The following is a 15860-nucleotide window of genomic DNA, read 5'->3' as shown; positions in this document are numbered from 1 at the left end:
TATTTAAATCTGATGTTTTGCTTATTTGATAATCCTATTTCTTAATTTATTAGGAATAAAATTACTAATACCCCCCTCTTACATTGAAATTGCTTGTCATGGAATTAGAAAGAGTCCATAAGAATTTGAATCATGTCATTTTGTACAAAATAAATTTCAGACTTGAATTGATACATAGATAGCCAACTAGATTGTAATCAATATGACTCAAAGCAAATGTGAACACTATTTCACTAATAGAAGATGTGACCTTGAATAAAATGGAATAGAAGTCAGTATAATTCGTCTAGCCGAATATGATTCATATAGCCGACCCAAAATCTTTGGAATAAGACTTTAAAGATGAATTAGTGAAACCCTTGTTTTCTTAAATTAAGCACGTACCCATCCATTAAAGGAGCCAAAACATACAAAATTTTCAAATTTTGTTCCTCGAGATGGATGTATTATAATAGTTAGAGTTTAGGAATAGGTGTAAGTTAGAATCAGAAGCATACCACCATATCAGTAAATAGGTTGGTAAAGGCAAATCAAATATTTTAGTGCATGTCTGTTTTTAGACAGAATTGATGAAGTTGGAGTTGGAATATTGAGAGTTGGTTGTTACTCTTAAAAGGAACTCTAACTTTTGATTGTTAACTAGTAATTAAAGCATAATAAGATAAAATGCCAAATCAGCGATTGCAGTGTGGCCTAGGTGGCACGTTCAACACAAGTTAACTGATTGGTTTCATGTTGGACATCATGGAAAACAACCTTGACACAAGGGTGGCATGGGATCGATTGAGCTATAGGACTGGTAACTCTTAGAAGTTTATGATCTAAATAAGGGAATCCCCCAATTCATATCATCTATTATGTGCCTAAAGTGGTTAAGGGTTTAAATTTGATGTCTTCCAACAGGTCTAGGCCTTTTGGACCATTGATGTAGATTCTTAACAATTAGTATCAGAATCAGACACACATTTCGAGTTCAAGTCACGAAAAGACTACCTGAGAGGTTATGGGGTGCTGAAAAACACTTAGAAAAAGCCTTGAGAAGTGTTTGAGGTCTACGGACTATCGAAGAAAAAAAAATTTGAGAAAAACCCCGAGAAGTGCTATGTCCATGAGTGAAAGCTGTTGCGGACTTCGACTATGGAGCATGGTGGTGGTGGTCTATTACGTGCCTAAAGTGGTTAAGGGTTTAAATTTGAAGCGTTCCAACAAGTCGAGGCCTTTTGAACCATTGGTTTAGGTTTTTAACATTGTCATTGTCAAAGCCTTAACCTAAAAATTAGTATTGGCAAAGTCTACCAACTCAATTGTCCAAACAGGCCCTTAGATATATTGTAAAAGTGTTAGAAGTTTGCTCTCAACTCATTTTCAGCCCTAATTAAGAGTAGGAATCCCGTGGATGAATATTTCAGGATTTACATGTTAGATCCAATGTGTCCCATCTGGTTCATTAATGTTATCAAACCCTTTTTCTTTCAAGTATTTATCTATTACCTATATTAAAAGGAGATTCATTCGTACGACTTTTTTGTTTACAAAAATACCCTTATATATTATTATAAATCTCTTTTATATCCCACAAAAAACTCATCCTATAAAATATCCTTTTCTTTTATAAAATACCATTTACATCCCTTTCTTTCTCTTTGGACCTCTTCATCTTCTTCTCTCCCAACCTGACCTTTCTTCTCTCCAAACCATTAATGGACGAATTTCTTGTCTTCTCTGTGATTATCGTCATCATCATTTTCTTCCTCGCAAGGAGTGTATATCTTTTCAACTCCTTGGTTGCAACCGTTTTGCATCTCTTTGCTTCCAACCGTTTCGATTGCAACCGTTTTGCATCTTTTCGAGTGCAACCATCTTCAAAGATCACGTTGCTTCGAATGTATACATACTTATACTTAGTTAAATTAAAAAATCAGATCACCTCACCCAATCTTCTCATCTTCTTTCTCACCCAATCTTCTCATACTTAGTTAAATTAAAAAATCAGATCTCCTCACCCAATCTTCTAATCTTCTCTCTCACCCAATATTCTCATCAACATTAATCAACTTCGACCTCCCATTCCACCAATTTTTTGGTAAGAGATTTAAACACAAGTTCTAATTTTTTTATTTTTTATTTTTTCCTTTCTTTTAGTTTCTCTTTTATTGATCTCTTTACAATATATGGCATTTTGAATATTTAATTCTTTCATAATTAAGTATATGCATGCCAACTGTTTGATAAAATGTCTGACATATGTTTTTTTTCATTAATTTTTTTCCTTTATAATTTTTGTTTCTGATTTGCATATGTTGAGAACTCAAAATTGTTTCCCTAATTTTTTTTTTCATAAGATTTCTAGCATATGTGATAAGATTTTTCTTACGTCTCCTAATTTATTATTTTCCGGTCATCTTTTTAGTTTAATAGCTGAACGGGACCCATATATATATATACACACACAACTACGTTTTTCATAATTTTACTATGCACGCTGTCCTAAAGGTAGAACTTGCCCCTATTCATGTACCGACAATGTCTAGGCATCACTCTATCAGGATTCAATGGTCCCAACCTTGAGAGGGCAGCACTAGGTTTCAATTTTAGAATGAACAAACAATAAGTATGGCTCCCTAAAGATGAACAATATTTTTAAAAATACTAAACATTGGAGTGTAGAAGTGTAACACAACAGAGGGAAAATACATTGGGTATTGTTGTGTCTTAAAGAACTTATGACTATAGGATAAATAGACAATCAACCATGTGTTGATGTAGTATTGTTGTATGTGGGAGTTCTTGATTTTGAGTATGGGTAGAACGACTCCAATGCGAGCCTTTGTTTCTCGTAGGTAAGAGAATGATTTGTCTCAAGATACACCCTTTAAGATCGATCAATCACCAATAGTCAAAAGGAAAAAAAAAAAAAAAGGAAACACAAGCTTTAAACATAAGAAAAACATATTTTTTGAAAGCAAAGTGGAAAACACACCAATTAGAATTTGTAGAGAGGTGCTAAATGCAAAGAGGTACAATTTTTTATGGAGGGGTGCTTTAAAAAAAGTCACAAATCACAAAAGGTGTTACTGAAGGACACAACAGTTACGCCCAATGGTTATAGACTAATAATTGCGAGTATTGATAATTTTTAATTCAAAATAATTTTAACCAGTGACAACTTATGATGTGTATTGTGCAGCTTTAATAAGGATACATATCGAGAGGAATAACAATAAATTTATGGCTAGGGAATACCTTGAAATGACTATTGTGCATAGAATTGTAGTTGGATAATTAAGGTGGTGTGCTTTTGAAAGGTTATGCGATTGACATATCCCAATCAAACTAAAGGGAGAGAAGTATAATATGGCAGTAAGACCAATTATGCTTTATGGGCCTGAATTTTGGACCATCAAGAAACATGTTCAGATATTCAGTGTGGCAGAATTCAAGAGACGGACGAATGAAAAGACTAAGAAATTAAAATTAGAGATGAACTTCTGCATGAAAATGTAGTAATAGCCTTGATAGGTGCTAATAAGCTCAAATAAAGTTGATTAAGATGGTTTGGTCATGTGCAATGTGGACTGCTTACAATCCTAATTACAAGAAATGTGCAAGTTGATGTAGTGGAGGTAGATTTTAAAATGGATAACAGTTGACATGACGTCATATATAACAGAATACAAGTTCTTGATTTATTCAGCTATCCCCAGATTTTGGGATAAAGCTTTGATGACATAGATGATGGTGAGTCATAAAACTAGATAAAGCCCAAGTTTAGGTGTAATTGACCAAGTCTTAAAAAAAATGAAAATCATCCACAAGATTTGTGCTTCAATCCAGTTTACTTGGGGCAGTTTCTTGAGCATTTAATTTTGTTATGTTGCCTATCAAAAATCATGTGATGCCATGCATGGGAACCCGGACATGCTTGATTACAATGGCCGTTGGTAAGACTAATAGGTCTGTGTTGAACATTTGCTGCTAAAGAAAGAAATCAATCAGTTGCAATGTAGAATGAGTTGTTCTCCTTGGATTAAAAAGATAAGACACATTCATTGGTTGGGGAATATTTGAAGCAACTGTGTCAAAACTAAGTGGGGTAACTTGATTCTTGTCGGGTTTCCTTTTATTTTTTATTTTCTATCTACACTTAACTTGGCCATTTGTCCTATAAGCTGTATATCTCACATCTTGCGGATATTGCATATGGTCAGGATTGAAATGGCTTAATAGCTCACCAGATAGTGGCAATTGTCATGTTAGTCTTTTGCCTTATAAACTGTTGATCTCACATCATGTGATTACTTCATGTGGGTAGTTTTGAAATTGATGAAAGAAAGCCCTTTGGCTGCTACCAGTGTCTTGTTATTCTTTCTTCCAGGAGCAGCTTAAGTGGATAAAGTTATTTGTAGTAGTCACTATTACGTTATATGGTCACTAAAGTTTATTTTAAAATAGAATTAGCCCTACTAATTTCTGAATTGAATCTTCCTTCATCAACTTATACATACAACATAATGTTGATAGGAATACCATTAGACAAAACCATTAGGGTTAGTCAAATGCAATTATATTTGGGTCATAGAACTAATGTAAATGGAGTTTAGCATGCAGATAAGGTTTACTTGAGCTCCTACTCGAGCTCATACAGTATATATGTATATTTATTTATTGATTTTGACCATTATGTAACCTTGGTTATTGTAAAAATGGCTCAATTTCAAGCTTTAAATGAAATAAATCACAATGTTAATCATGTACAGACTACAACCCATTTTTCCTGGGTTCTTACATTTTAACTTGACCTTTCCCTTTTTGCCTTTCGAGCTGCCTGCGTTGGTCACAGCTGGTGAATGCCTCTTGCATTAGAGGATGCATCATTAAATGAATAGCAATATGTCGACGAATGATCTGTTCTTGAAACAGAGATCCCAGTCCGGACTGTGTTAGCTGTTTTCTCTGCACCATGGCCTACACTTCAGCTGGTTTTGTTTTCGTCTTGGCCAACTTGGTTGCCATGGCCAACTTGCTTGCTGGAAAATGTAACCTAGCCATGAGTGGACGGGGTGTACGGGTTTTCTGGTCGAATCCTCGTACACAAACATATCCTGCAAGACATGTTTAGAGGAAATGTCAGCAAAAACTTCTAGACTTATTTCTTCTAGATGGGTAATACTAATATAGGTATGAGGTTTGAGCTATCAAATGTGTGGTTTAACATATCTTATGAGTTAGCTGCAACTTGATAGTATCCATGCTAAAATATCCACTTTAAATAGTAGTAGTCTCAGATAATTTCTAATGTGTAAGGATGCTCATCATTATCTTTCCCATTTTTAATTGTTTCCAGTCATTTCAGTGCATCTTTTTGCATCATACCCATGTGATCTAGAGGTTAGCCAAAGCAATTAAGATGACTAATAATTGGTGCGATTTCATACCTTTCCAGAAGTAGCTTTGAATTTTCTCCGTTGATTGACCTAGCACACAAAACAATGGTTTAAGTCAGTTTCAAGTTGTTTTTCTTCTTCTTATTCTTCTTGGACGAGGCTAACATTTTTTTTCCGCATTGGATACTAAAGAAACACATGACTTGTTTGAACCCTATGTGTGTGGCAAGTGATTTTTTTAGTGTCTTGAGATTCTTTGCAACTTTTCTCTATATCCATCTCCATGGTTTTATATCCATACTTTTCATGGAAATATTCTAAATATATTACAACCAACCAACCATTAATAGACGAATACATCACTTTAAGAATTTGCAAAATTATTTTATTTATTTATTTATTTTTGTTTGAGGGAATTAAAATCGTTTTGTTGACTTAGGGTTTGGATTGGTGGAGAGTGAGGTTTGAGATTGATTCCATCAATTCTGTTGTTTTCATCTGCTTTACAGTTTTTATCTCAACCACGTATCTCTATCTCTCTCTCTCATGTGGTTCCGATTTCTGATTCTTTAGTTTAATTTCCAATTTGTATGATTTATTTTTTCTCAGATTATATTTGTACGTAAAGATCGAAAATAGCATTTTATTTCAGGAACAATTTCATCTCTGGTAACGATTTTTACTTGCATTTAATTATTATTTATATTTATTTATTTCATGTTTGTGTCTTTGGTTGTACTTTTTGAAAATCTAAGCATTTTAGATTGTCAAGAGACAACTTTTTGTTTTGAAGATGACCTTTCCCCCCCCCCCCCCCCCCCCCAGATTTAGAGCTATTTATGTTTTATGATGATTTTTTGTGATCCAATCTATATATGTTTGTGAATATTTTTGTTCTCCATATTTGGAGTTGTTTTTTTTATTATTAGATTTATGTACTTTTGTTCATGTCTTTGGATGAAATTTAGTGATCCAATCTATAGATGTTTGATATTTTTTAGTTAATTCTCAACACTGATTTTACAATTGATGCTTGTACTGTATTTCTTCTTTGACTTCAATGGAAAGCAGAGAAGATTTGGATAGCACGATACATGTAGGAGATTTAGGAAATCAGAGTTCATTTGGTAGAAGTTTTGAATCAGATAGTAATTTGATTTGATTCTTCATAGTTTTTGGAGAATCATTCAAGTTTTGATCGAAAATGTTGGTTTCGATATCTGGGATAAATAAATATTTGTAGAATCCCACTTTTTGAATTTTGTTGTGGCGGGTTGATTATTTGTATACTTTCGGTCATGGGGTTCTGAAGAGATATATTTTATGTTACTCTCTTTCATACCTTGTGCTTGCTACTATGCTTCCCAAGTTGTTTTTCATGTGTATTCAAATGAATGCTGAGAAATCATTTTCCGGGCAAATAATTTTCCTAGAAAATGATTTCCCATTAATCAAACACACCCTTATAATTTTGGGTTAATTATGAGTGAAATTATATCTCCTTTGTGCAACTTAGGGAATGGTAAATTCCACTTCTGTTAGAGGTATTTCATATACACATGGAGACAAAGGGAGATAAATTCTTCTCGATCTCATGATCAGGTATACATATTTGTCCAGAAATCATTAGTTGCGTTTAAGGATCAATAAAAGTACAAAATCATTAAAGTCCTTGATATCGCTAATTTATTTTTTGGGAAGCTGTGAAACCTTACTTTTCTTGTTCTTCAAAATTCATTTCCTCATCATTTCCAAAATATGCAAATAGATCCACTTCTTTAAAAATTTGGCTCATATTATTTCTGAGAGAGATTTGTATATATTAGATGCATAAATGCTACACTCGTGCTGGGCTAATGAGTAATAAACATTAGATTTCAAATCTACAATAAAATTGTTTAAATCTAACGGTTGGAGTTCACCGATTAAGATTAACTATTAACTGGGGAAAGGCCAAAAATTCTTTGATTATAGTTTTTACGCTTACAAACAATAATATTCTAACATTCTTCTCATTAACATCAATCAACTTCGACTTCCCATCCCTCCAATTTTTCGGTAAGAGATTTAAACACAAGTTCTAATATTTTTATTTTTTGTTTTTCCTTTCTTTTAGTTTTACTTTTCTTGATCTCTTTATAATAAAAGATGTTTTTTCTTGTTAAATTATATGACATAAATATTATTTTTAGCATATGTGTTTTCTTGGGTCTCCTAATTTATTTTTTTTTCCGGTCATAATATTTTTATTTTTTGTTTTTCCTTTCTTTTAGTTTTACTTTTCTTGATCTCTTTATAATAAAAGATGTTTTTTCTTTTTGAATTATATGATATAAATATGATTTGTAGCATATGTGATCAGATTTTTCTTGGGTCTCCTAATTTATTTTTTTTCGGTCATCTTCTGAGTTTAACTAAATATATAAATATTTGAATATTTAATTCTTTCAGAATTAAAATTCTGTGATGAGTATGCTTGGTTTTAATCTTCCACACCTCTTTTATTTTATTTTATTTTTATTTTTTCCTGTTGATTATTTATCGAATACCTTACAAACCGTTTCTAGAGAATGATAATCACATTAGGCTTTCTGTTTTGTGGTGTGAAGTTTTTTTTTATATTGGTGTAAGGCCTTCAAGGACTTTTAGGGATTCTTCGTTGAGGATTTCATGTTTCAGTGAGATTTTATTTATAAGGAGATTGTGTAGGGAATAGGGAAGATTAAGGGGTAGTATCCACTTGAAGATAATGATCCTCATTCTGTCATACAGACCCTTCTTTCTAATTTTACTTTGCATCATAAAACCTTTGGATTTTGAATTCTTATGGATATTATTAATGCCCAGACAGCTTTAATATATATATATATATATTTTAAATGAGTTGCATTCACAAACATGGAAAACAGCTACATTTGGCTCTATGGAGGACCTTTTGGTGCACATGAAGTTTGTCTATGTTAAGCTAACCATCCATTCAACTGAAAATATATGATGAGCAGTTTAGAAAAAAAAAAAGGGTCTTTAGATTGAGTGCCTTGGATCTTCAGATCGGTTAATTTTGTGATATAGCTCTTAAGTAGGTCCAATTTGTTATTAAACTGGACCCTTTTTGTGTATCGTGTTCGTGTCCTCTATATGCAAATACCAATAGTTTTTTAATCTATCAATGTATATCAGGCTTTGTCTATTTAGAAACATCCGAGTCTCCAACCGGATCTCACTTGGTTTCAATTAGAAGTTTTGCCATAGATTGCAATTATTATTATTTTCCTCTTATTTTTCAACACGACTTCCTTTGATTTCTTGTGTAGCCAATGAAGGAGATGGATGGCTCATTCCACTCTCATGGAAGACTGTGTACGGTCCACCACCAGATATGTCCCTCTTCTAGGCAAAGCTGGCCAATACGACAACCCAATATGGTAAGGTTTCTATAGAGAATGTAACAACGATGTATTGCTAATTTTTCTTTTCTGATATATTGACTCAATCGTGTTTCAAATTTGAATTCTTTGTTGAAAATCTATATAAAATGAAGAATTAAAAAGAGAAAATATAGATGGAAGTTATATAGAAAAGAAGACCTGTGACATGGTACATGTTTTAAAGCACGTAACAATTCTTTCTTATTGTAGCTCTTTTAAAAATTAAAAGAAAAATTTGTGATCAAGAACAGTGTTCCATTCCGTAAAAAACGTTACGTGTTAGAGAATCTGTTCAACTTCTTTTTCTTTTAATGAAATCATAGTTAACAAAAAAAATTAGCTTCAAGAAATGTTTAGATTTTCCAAATATTTTCAGGACCTTAAAAATGTTGTAGTTTTATTCTTTGTTGTGTAACTAATTAGAATATTCTTCCAATTCATAGGGAACATAGTCAAAAAAGAAAATAACAAAACAATCCTCTCTTCATTTAGTGAATTGTTATTAGGGATGTATTCATATTCTCCTTATTTTGACAAGTCGAAGCCAGAATCTCAATGAACTGTTTTTGATGCACAGGTGAGATCTTAAGTGAGGAAAGTACAAGTTCTCTTCTTTGACATAATGAAGATTGCATTTCCAGACACAGATCTCCGAGAAGCCTAGGACTGGTCCCATGTCTCTTCCCACTGTGGGTCACAATGTCAAAGGTCCGAATCTTGGTCCTCCATCGGCCTAGAGGGATGTGAAGTTAAGTCAGCAGGTAACCAATCAGTAAGTTTGGGCCCAACAACCAACTTAACAAGCAAACGATGGTGGTGGTGCTTTGGGTTGGGTGACGCATGTAAAGAGAATGAAGACGGTTTCTAGTAAAAGGAGGTCAACTAATTTATGACTGAAATTTAAATGAGTGTAAATATAATGAAAAAACAAACTGTTCCTATTGATTTCAGGTGTAAGATCAGTGGTCGTTTTGGGCTGTACAATAGACTGTTAATACAATATAGTATTCCTCATCATGTCTCTCTTCTTTTAACATCCATACATATTTCTCCTCTTAGTGAGTTACATATGGGGTCGGCACTATTTGTTGTTTGACTTTTTAAGAAATAATTAATCCCAACGCTGGGATGTTATGCCAATCTTTGGAAGTTGTGATTCCCATGTTTTCCATCTTTGCTGTGGACAAGTATATTTTATTTAAACATGTATTTCACGTGCAACGCACGTGCACTTTACTAGTATATAAAAAGAAAAATGTGGCCAAATAGTTATTTGATGAAACTTTACCAAAATGCCCATGAAGCTATTTTCGTTATTGAAAATGATTACAAGATTCCAAATGCTGAATATTTTGGGGTTAAAATATGGTATTATTTCCTTCTTAAACTTAAGAGGCATTTGTCCTATTGGATGGATTTAATTCCAAAGTCTTGTAAGTTTCATAAATGATTGAAGAAACAGTCTTTCCAAGGAATTTCAATTAGACTGCTATCTTGAATCTTGATTAATGTCTGTCTAGGCCAAGTCAACTCAATGATTTGTGAGATGAGTGTATATATATATGTGAAATTATTTTAAAATTTAAATCTCTACTGTTAGTTATACTTGAGAGAACGTGGAGTAGATTTTATCAATTTTTCAAAAATATTTTAAAATTTAAAGAGTCGTGATAATCTGACTACCCCACGGGACAAATTCAGATTTCCGAGTTCTCGAGGAAGAACTCCTGACAAATTGTTGTACTCCAAGGTCCTGAAAGTTTAAATTCCAGGTTAGACGAAAATTTTAAACACTTCAATATATCAACAAAATGGAGAAAATATATATATAAAATTAGAACTCACAGATTTCTGAGAGTGCTAATGTTTCCAATTTCTATAGGAATTGGACACGATAATAGATTTCCTACAAGGGAGCTGCAGTGATACATTTACGTTAATTTTAGAAAACAAAAGCATTGATTTGCTAAAGTAAACCATGGGTGTAAGATAATGGGAGAGCTTACATATTCACCAATTGCATTGAACCCCATTCTGGAGGTATTGTACCGTTAAGGTAGTTGCGGGTGAGATCACTGTGAAGAATTTGATGAAGAAGTTTTTTCATGTTTGAATAAATGCGTATTTTAAGGAATTAACGCAGGGAAAAGCTAAAGTGCGCCAGGGGATTAAGGACGTGTTCTTACATTTCTTGCAGGTAGGGAAGCTTGACCAGCTCTGGTGGGAGCACACCTGGTAGGCTCTGACTTTTGAGCACTTTGTCAACCAAAAGAGAAATAATATTTGTGAATGTGGTCCTGTAAAATGCAAAATTACAGAAACGATCCGAAATTTTTGATAAATTAAAAAAAACCTGAAGTTGGAAAGGAAATCCATGTTTTTTGGACTTGAAAAGTTGTTTCCACTTTAGATTCTTATTAAAACTAGAAGCTGGAATAACTTTGATCTTACATGATTAACAATTGGTTTGACACATTGCAAAACAACTTTGAGTTCTTGTGTTCAAGTCCAACTTAAAACAACTCCAATAGATTCTTTAAACTGAAGATGCTCTTTATTATAAAGAGCCAAACAATAAAAATCGAGACCAAGACTCATCACATATAATGAGGGTACTTTGGATCATAATTAATAAAAATAAAAATATAAAATTATAAGCAATACTTTCCTTATTAATTCAGTAAGATTTCAAATCTTACTAAGGTTGGTTGGACCCATATGGATGGTTACATTGACAATCCAACACACATCTTTCTAGATTTTATTGAAAAAATTATATTCATTAAAAAAAATATTAAAAAAATTTGAACTTGATTCAAGGTGTTGAAAATGAACAGATACCGAACTCCCACTACATCAAAATGCGTCATAAACGAATGTCCAAGACTTCAATCATTAAAAGTTAAAATTAGAATTTAATAATTAAAATAATATTCTTTTAATATTTATTTCAAATCACATAATTTCGTTCTATAGAAGCCTGTGACAACAGATCATTTTTTTTTTATATTCCAAGGTCACAACTCTTAATAAGATTTGAGTAGGTTTCAATAAATATTTATTTGTAAAATAAAATAATATTAAATATTAAGAATAGAGAAGAATTTGTTGAGTCTCTTGAAGCACTTAACAAATTTTAGGCTAACTAAAATAACATTTGTCACTTTTTAATAAAAAATTTTATTTTTATTTTAAATAGCATTTGTCTTCTAATACAGTATTTGAAAGGAAACTTTATATAGGAGATACTCAACTTGGCTATGATCCGATAGAATGCCACTTGATTGTCAAGTGATCGATTGTAAAGCTTGCAATAAAGATGCAAAGATAAAGATTTGAACTAAGACTTTGGGCAAGTCGAATTCGTTCCACAGGGACAGTTTGGATTCAAAAATTCAATCGGATAAAAGTCCAAAATAGAATTGGAAAACAGATTTTTCTTAAAAACAAAACAGATTTGTTGCACAAATGAAATGGAAATTAACTTGCAATTTGAATTAAAAACAGAAAGTAGAGATTGAAGATATAAGAAAGGAGGTTTAGAGAAATCAAATCAGCTTTTGCTAACTATCCATAATGCAGATCAATTCCAAGAATAACTCAATCCATGTAGCAAGTCATTGCTCATGGATCGGAAGGTGGAGCGGTTTAATTATCAAAGGTAACCAAGAGACATTCATGAAAATTCAGATTTAATTGAGATTGCCTAGCTTATATTCAGATTCTTCACAGAGCATAGCCGTTCTTGAACTTATCTAAGTAATGGCTATCAAAGTTTGAATCAGAAATATAAGTAGATCATCTAATCAAAGTAGAATTTCTAGAATAGTAAACATGTAAGCAAAATAAGGAATTAAAACTACATTAGAGGGATAAACTTGCTTCGGCATCCTTGATCTCTCTAAAGAGGATCTAGCCGATCATCGCAAGGATCATATTGCAACAATAATAAAAGTAAGAAGATGATAGATGGAGAAGAGAATGTAGAATAGTGTTGCAACTTAATTCCTTCCTTGATGATTTTCCAAAAGAGTTACAATTAAGCTAATGGATTACTCTTGATGTTCTCACTCCTCTCAAAAGCTCACCAAAAGGAAAAATTACAGAGAATTAAGAAAGAAAAATTAGAAATTATGGAAGAAGAGAGCCTAAGAGGGACCCAAGAGGGGACCCCTTCTTTGAAATCAACCCTCAAATTTATAATGTTCTTATTCGGGTAATCGGGGTGATTTAGCGGATAATTCGATTCAAATGACCCAATCAGTTACAACCACCGAAGCTTCTAGAAGCTTCTGTAAAAATCTCGAGGATAAATTCCTCGAAATGACCGCGGCGCGGTCTTGACTAGCCGCGGCGCGGTGACGTGGCGCCCAAATCGATCGATATTTTTCTAGAAACTTCCTTTCGGCCCGCGTATTGTAACCATAATTGTTATTTCTTTTGTGGGTTTCCGAATGTGCCCTTTTCACCTGAAATTAGTAACAAACTATTGTTAGTCACATTAATTTGGGATTTAATAAAATTTATTATTATTTTAAGGGAACTAGTATTTATATGATGGTAATCTCGGTGAAATTACGGTCCCAAAATGATATTATTGGGACCTTATCATCAAGACTGGCACGACTTGGTCTTCATTCAAGGCACTCGAGAGTCGGGATAGACTCAACTTGGCAATTATTCCATACTTGAAGGCCAATAAAAAGCCACGAGTGATTTAGGTGGGAGTTGGTAGTGACACCGACGGAGTTCTTCGAGAACACATACGGAAAGATGTACAATACAAATTAAAATAAAACCTATCCATTATTCAAATGAAGCTGTCTTTTCTCTGGCACCATTTCCTTGGCCACTTGGGAGACAGAAAAGAATCAACTTGGCCTTGATTCCATACTTGAAGGTCACTTGGGAGTCGAGAGGGATTCCCATAGGTGACGCTATTTATTTATTTATTATTATTATTTTTTTTTTTTTTTTTGTGAGAGGGGGGCGGGGGTGAAATAATTTCGGATATCATAAATTCCTTCAGATTTTTCCAAACAAATAATCTATCTAGCAAATAACTCCAACTAATCTAAAATTGGGAAAGAAAGACCAAAAGATTTGTTGATGGAGATCATTGTAAATCCACCGACTACATCCTGACCGATTCCACCATACACAAAGAATTTTACAAATACCTCATTTACTTTTCTTTTTTAAATAGAAAAAGAAAATAGGGTGTCTAAATAGGAAACAAACTTTATAGATACCTATCACATCAATTAAGAGATTCAAAACAAATATTGGATAAATTCTAATGGATCTTTGTAAGTGAAAGTCCCACATTGCAATCCTCATCTTACAAGTCTTTTGTGAGAATGAGTTAGCCCATAGGCTTCTACATGATATTAGAGTGAGTAACCATAGAGATGTTGGAGACACATTACACGTGAGGGGGAGTGTAAGCGATAATCCCACATCGCCAGGGTATCATGACCTTATGCTATATATAAACTTGGGATAATCCTCACCTTACAAGTCGGTTTTGTGAGGATGAGTTAGGTCCATGGACTTCTCAATCTTACTGTATTCTTTATACCACATGGTGTCTCCTCATTGTTATTTGTAAGCATTGGGATCCATACCATTTATCATCTTGAGATACATGTTTAGGTGTTATGTTTCTAGTACTATTTTTACCTCAAAATGTCCATATCTGTTTTCCAAATTAAGGAACACATAATTTAAAATATAACTTGGTCGGTTTAATGTGATAATGAAGTTTTCAAGTCAATTTGATGAGTTAGGTCAAAGTGATTTTTGAATACAAAGTCAACTTAAAATATTGGATAATACTGAAGTAACATTAAAATGTACATCATGGGGGACATTTCTGATGCGGATGTGTGTTAGAACCATAGATGATTTCATTGAGATCTCACTCGTATCTCGATGAAAAGATCTATGGTTTTGACAGACATCCACATCAGAAATATCCCCCATGATGTAAATTTTAATGTTACTCCATCACGACTCTAAAATTTTGCTCATGCTTTCAGTCGACTCAGAGTTTTAAAACATAGGTTGACATTGCTCTGAAATCTGATCAATTGTTCAATGAGGAGGTGGTGGGCTACCTCATCTAGCACTGACTGGAGTCTGGACATCCTCAATGTGGAGCAGAAATTATCAATGTTTTAAAATTTCTACTGTTGATTAAATAAAGAATTTGTCAAATTGTTCTAACATTTCTGGGCCTTAATTCAATTTAGTTGGATCAATTTTTTTTAATAACAAGACAAACAGTGTTCTATACCACCAGAGATATGTAGTTGGCTAAATGAATCACATTCCTCCATTCTACTCAAAGTTAAGTTTCTTATTTATTAAAAATGAGTTAAATGTATTTCTATTTTTTCATTCACATTCTTAGAATTTTTAACTTGAATATTTCTTGCATTTGGAATTGTAATCAACCTTCAAATATTAATCCAAACCAAGTAGTTTTGGGACGGTATCTTAACTGCCCAGTTAGTAAAAATCTCTCTTTCTTAATGCTCCTTAACTCAAATTATTGACATTGAGATTCAAATTCTCAAGATCAACAATTCAAATCGTTGACGTCAACGATTGAATCATCAATATCGACAATTCATGTTTAACAACGAGATCAATATAATCATTGATCTTGATGATTGGAGGGAAGGTTGATATCGACGATTTGAATTGTATCTTGACAATTCAAATCCTCAATCCAAATGATTGAAAGGGGTAAGCAGGCATTAAGAAAGAAAAAGCTTACTTACTAGACTATCAAGATAACTCCGAAAACTGAAAAATCTCATCATACAGGATCCAATAAAGTTGGATGGTTCAAATAGTGTTTCAAATAACAAATCAAGTAAACTGTCATGAGTTTTGTGAATCGTTTTAAGCACACAATTTTAAACTGACCTTAAAGGGTTTGACTTGTCTGAGTTGATAAAATTAAGTTTCTGAGTTTGAGTATGATGGAGATGATTGGACACTTATAACAAAGACCTTGGGTTTGTTTACACTACTGCAA

The 15860-nt window shown here is 33.0% G+C and overlaps 1 long non-coding RNA gene across 2 annotated transcripts; it reads left to right on the top strand.

The window, feature by feature from the left end:
• The first annotated feature begins 1637 nt into the window (after window positions 1-1637).
• On the top strand, window positions 1638-9849 carry LOC147390549 (uncharacterized). 2 transcript variants are annotated; one of them, XR_015182492.1, is made up of 3 exons: window positions 1638-2083; window positions 8699-8809; window positions 9390-9846. It is a non-coding gene; the product is annotated as an uncharacterized LOC147390549 (long non-coding RNA). The 2 variants fall into 2 exon arrangements; XR_015182493.1 differs by lacking the exon at window positions 1638-2083 and adding an exon at window positions 4250-6053 and having other exon boundaries at window positions 9390-9849.
• Window positions 9850-15860: the final 6011 nt, after the last annotated feature.

Source organism: Akebia trifoliata, chromosome 11, assembly GCF_017979445.1.
Source record: "Akebia trifoliata isolate Shusen 1 chromosome 11, ASM1797944v1, whole genome shotgun sequence".
In the NCBI taxonomy this organism is placed as follows: Eukaryota; Viridiplantae; Streptophyta; class Magnoliopsida; order Ranunculales; family Lardizabalaceae; genus Akebia; species Akebia trifoliata.
The sequence above is the reverse complement of the archived record's forward strand: the minus strand, read 5'-3'. Positions and strand labels throughout refer to the sequence as shown.